Genomic DNA, 6,054 nt, shown 5'->3' with positions numbered 1-6,054 from the left:
AACATGATACATCATCTCATCTGATAGACAAAGCCTTATGGTTTCCGCAGGCTTCTCCTTCAACTCTTCCCAATCCAGTTGATCCATACCCTCTGGTTTATTCTCATGCAGCGCCTTTGATAGACCTTGTTGAGCCAACACATCCTTAACCCTCCTTTGCCACAATCCGAAATTACCAGTTCCATCGAACTTCCCCACCTCGAATTTGGCACCTGGGTTAAGAGCCATCTGATACCAATTGTTGGGAACAAGCGAACAATCAAATAGTAAAGAGTATAGAGACAAGAGAATAACACAAGAGATTTGGTAACGAGGTTCGGCCAATTGTGCCTACGTCCCCGGGAGCGTTGAGCGGCTACCACTATATATTATTAGAGAATAAGGATTAGTGTTTTACTATTCTTCTCCTTGTTACATTAGGTTTACATAACATCAATATATATAGCCCTCTACCCCAACCCATTTTCATCAGCCCAAACCCATAACTTGTATTACTGTTATCTAGAGATATGAGTCATTGCACAACACTTTCGCTGCACCAACACAAAGAAAAAAGACCAACATACGAGTAGGGTTGGTCCAAATAAAAAATTAAAGCTGAGCCAAAAATATATTAGCCGAAACGTCCAGCACAAGTCATAACTAACACTTCTACTTGGTTCCTGGGGTAGTTATGATGATCGATGATGTACATTTTTCAAATTCTTATTAATGAATTGATTCTCCACAACATTAAATTCTCGTAATGAAAATTTCATTTTTTTAATATAATATCTATATGTTTACCAGTATAAAAATTATATACAATCCATACAACATATATATTTTGTTTGTATTACTTATTTTGAAGAATGAATAATTAATGATAATGTGAATGATAATATATATATATATATATATCTTTGTTTTGTCATGGGGTTTATCTGTCACAAGTATTCCATCATCCAATCCATCTGCCCATAAACTCATGTGTTTTGTCATCGGGCAATTAAATTAATTTACAATTGTATTTTAAAATGAGTGTGACTTCACACTAGTGAATATTTTGGTGATATGTATTGATCTACAACTATTGAAAATGATGAATAATTAATATTTTTGTCACAATTAATAAATTTATATCAAATTATAAACTGATTGAGAAGATTCTCCCATCTTTAAATATGTATGGTGTTATTAAGAACTTTGATTAATCATATATCATAATGTGTGGTGTGTTTTCTATTTTCCTCGTATTTTAAAGATAAAAGTATATAAACTTATATCATTGAGTAGTGAATCTATTTGTTTGAGATCTGTAAAATTGTGAAGCCCTCTAAATTAATTGTCTCAAACTTAATTACACCGCAGATTCAAAAAAGATTACACAACGCAAATTATTAACTATTTTTATTGCCAAATTATAAACTAATTGAGACAGGTTTAAAAATTTTACTCAGCCCAAACTGTTTCACTCGCTGAGAATTATTCATTTTTTCATGCACTATACCGATTCACTCAAGTTTAAGAATTGATTTAGTGACAGAAGGTCTCTTGATTGATCTACACCTTTAAGAAATTGGATAGTTTAAATTGTAACCATAGCCAATTAAATCAAAATATAAATTCAGATTGAAACTATTCAATTTTCATCTAATGATATATTATTACCAGGGCTTGCCCATGGGTGTACGGAAAGTGCAATTAATGAGGTTGTAAATATTTTGTTTATTTATATAATTAATTTTATTTTTATATCACAATTATTTTTTTATTTTTATTGTGTTATCATTATCATTACTCTATGCATAAATTATATATTTAATATTATATTAATGATAATGATTATTATTATTTATTATTATATAGTTGATGTATAAATGAAATAAGAGTTTAATCCAGAGTAAGAAAAATATGAAATTGTTTAATGCGTAAGAAAAGAATATTCCATAAAACTATATTAGATTCAAATCTACATAAGTAATATAACAAATCCCAAAAAAAAGTGTTCTCATGCAACCTCTTTTATTTAAATTTATCATATAAATATTATATAATTAAATTATTTGATATTTATGTTGTTAAAGTTAAACTACTAGTCCAAATTTATTTTACAAATCTACTCATAAATTGTCTCGACTTGCACCGTGTATTACTAGGTATGGCAAAAAAACTCATACAAGCGGGTAAAACCTGTACGGGTACAGGCACGGGTTACTAGTAGGTACCTACGGGTCTTACAAATGAGTTTTTAAAAATACCCGTAGTAAAAACGGGAAGGCACAGGTATTGTATTACCCGTACCTGCGAGTACCCGCTATACATATATAATTACAATATTATCTTTACTTTTAAAAAACATACCCTAAAATCACAGCTCACAAAATTCATACGGGTGTTCCTAAAATCCCTAAACTCTTCCCTATTTCCCATTCTAGCAGTTGTTCCAACAAACTCATACTTAGGGATGGCAAAAAAACCTGTACCTATAGGTACCCGTCGGTAAAATCCGCACGAGTACAGGCACGAGTTACTAACGAGTACCCACGGGTTTTACAAATGGGTTTTTAAAAATACCCGTATATAAACGGGAGGGCACGGGTATTGTATTACTCGTGCCCGCGGGTACCCGCTATATATGTAATTACAATATTATCCTTACTTTAAAAAAACATACCCTAAAATCACACCTCACAAAATTCACACGGGTGTTCCTAAAATCCCTAAACCATTCCATATTTCCCATTCCAGTGGCTGTTCCAACAAACCCATACTTCCCCTTCTCATTCCAGTTTCCAGCCAACACACAAATACACAATATCTTGTTTCCTTCCTTGTGAGGCGGCGGCGACGAGTTGAAGTGGCAGTGACGAGTTGAAGCGGCAACGACGACGTGAGGCGGCAACGATACAACAAGGTGTGTTTATCTCTCTTAGATACACCATTATTTTGTGTTCTCTGTCACTTATATTGTGTTCTGTGTTCTATTCATTCATCTTCACTTCAATTTATTTCCTTCTATATGACATATGTATGTTTCAATTTATTTCCTTTAGTTGTTTAAACCTTTTATAATATGACAGAGCTTATCAAAAAGAACAAAATTTTGCACTAAATAACAATTTTTCATTCATGATTACACCAAACCTCACTGCAGTATTATTATTGCAAGAAATTTAATAGTTACAGTTGTTACTGCAACATAGTTACAATTGCATTTGATTTGATAAAAGTTATGGAAATTGTAGCATCTATTATTATACAAATGCAATACTTATATAAGGTTGCAAACCTCTATTGGACATGAGTAATTGGCTATCATTACAAAACATGATGCACATGTTCAACAATAAGCCAATTAGAACTTATCAACACAAGTTTCTCTGTTGCAATAAGAACTTATCAAGCATATTGTTCTTGTTTGGATAACCTGGTTACAACAACTTCTGTTTTTGACAAATAAAAATTTGATCTTATCCTCCTACTTTTATAATCATTGTTTATTAAAACAACATATGCTACCAAACACAAAAATCAGCACTTAAAAACATAGTTGTATGGAATACAAACACAATACTTATACAAGGTTACAAGCATCTATTATTATACAAACACAATACTTATACAAGGTTACAATCTAACTTTCATATTGTAACATTGCAGTATGTCTACCGAACAAGCCTCTATTGGACAAAATCAAGTTCCTAATACCTATAATGTAAGTGAATCAAACTCAGTTTCAATGAATGTAGATGTTCCTCCAACTCAAGATGAAACTCATTGCTCAAGTCCAATTGATGTTGAAGAAGCTCGACCAACACAATTATCATCTATTTGGAATCATTTTGTGCGAAGGGTAGATGGAAAGTGGAAAGCGGCTTGCAATTATTGTGGCAAACGACTCTTGGGAGATCCAAGTCAAGGAACAAACCATGTGCACAATCACTTTAAAAGTTGTATACATCGATCAAATTCAGATATAAAGCAAGCACTTCTCAAAACTATAAAAAAGGTAGTGAATCAGTGTTGGTTGGTTCTTATGCATTCAATCAAGATGCTGCAAGACGCGCACTTACAAGGATGATAATTCTTCATGAGTAACCTATGTCCATGGTGGATCACATCTTATTTAAGGAGTTTTGTGGTGCATTACAACCTTTATTTAAAGGGATTTCTCGCAATACAATAAAAGGTGATATCATAAGGATGTATAAAGAAGAGAAACTAAAAACCACGACTTTCATTTCAAATAATCAAAGTCGGTTTGCAATTACAGCCGATATGTGGACTGCTAGTAATCAAAATAAAGGCTATATGGCTGTCACAATACACTTTATTGATGATTCGTGGGTTGTACAAAGTCGACTTGTGAGGTATTAATACTAAAATATTACCATTTTCATCATATTTGTTATTTTTATATTGTTTTGGTGACATTGTTGTTTTAATTTCGTTAAATGTTAGGTTCATATATGTGCCTGCTCCTCATACTAGTGAAGTTCTTAGTGATTGCTTGTATGAATGCCTATTGGATTGGAACCTAGATAAGAAGTTGTCTACTTTGACTATTGATAATTTCACTACAAATGACCAAATGATTGAGTTTATGTTGTCTAAGATTTCGCCTAGATCATTTATTTTGGGTGGGCAGTTGTTTCACATGCGTTGTTGTGCTCACATATTGAATTTAATTGTGAAGGATGAGATGTCAATTATCTCTGGTGCAATAGAGAGGGTTAAAAATAGTGTTAGCTTTTGGACTCCAACGCCAAAAAGAGAGGAAAAATTTCAGGAGACGTGTGAAAAATTAAACATCCAATATGATAGAAAGTTAGAACTTGATTGCAAAACTAGGTGGAACTCTACATTCTTGATGCTCCATGTTGCACTACTATATAGAGATGTCTTTCAAAGACTGTCACTGAGATAAATCTATATAAAACATTGTCAAGTGAAGATGATTGGGAGATATCTAATGAAATTTGTCAAAAGTTGAAGTTATTTTATAATGTGACGTTAGTGTTTTCTGGTACTTTGTATCCAACCGCAAATGTCCTTTTCCCAAAAATTTGTGAAATTAAATTGGCATTACTTGATTGGCTTCAATCTCCTAACCTTATTATTCACCAAATGGCTAAAGCAATGTATGTCAAATTTGAAAAGTATTAGGGTGATCCTAGATATAAACTATGTTTCTTAGAGCTTTTTTATCCCATAATTTATGGACAAGAACATGGTTCTGAAATGAGCAAGGTCAAAACTATTTGTGAAGATTTGGTGAAAGAATATGAGATTAAATGAAGGGTAAGAATAGTGTTTTTTCATGTTCAAGTCAAACTCTAAATTTAATAGATGTTGGGCGGATGGAGTGAATGTTGATTGGAGGGCAAAGTATCAAAGTTTTGTTTATGAACAAAATTTTGCTACAGCATACTGTAGGTCAGAACTAGACATATATTTAGAGGATGGAGTATTGCCCAATCAAGGAGGAGAGTTTGACATCTTAGCTTGGTGGAAGGTAAATGGGATAAAATATCCAACCTTGCAAAGAATTGCAAGAGACTTACTAGCAATTCTTATCTCCATTGTTGCTTCAGAATCTTCATTTAGTATTGGATGCCGAATTCTTACTCCACATCGTAGTAGATTGTGTCTAGATACTATAGATGCATTGATGTGTCTCCAAGATTGGCTAAGGGGTGACATGAAAGGTAATATTGTATATACTTTTAATTACATATTTTTATAGATTCATTATAAATCTTGAACGAAGTTATTATATTTTTGCAGGCTCTTCAAATTCAAAACTAGACGTCATTGGATGTGGTACAATATTGAAAGATTTTGATGTGAGTAACATTGTTATTTTTTATTTAAAGTGGCTTAACATTAGTAATGATTCTATCTTGGATTTTAATTTATTTTATTTTATAGGATCCAACTAGCGAAGGGAGTGGTATTGAAGAGAATGGCGTCATTCATTGAAGATGATTTGGAAACTACATCCATGAATATATTTTCATGAATTTTCATTGTGTTGAAGACTTAACATTTTGAAAGTAGTTTAAATTTAAA

Source organism: Lupinus angustifolius, chromosome LG11 (genome assembly GCF_001865875.1).
Source record: "Lupinus angustifolius cultivar Tanjil chromosome LG11, LupAngTanjil_v1.0, whole genome shotgun sequence".
NCBI classification, from domain to species: Eukaryota; Viridiplantae; Streptophyta; class Magnoliopsida; order Fabales; family Fabaceae; genus Lupinus; species Lupinus angustifolius.
The sequence above is the reverse complement of the archived record's forward strand: the minus strand, read 5'-3'. Positions refer to the sequence as shown.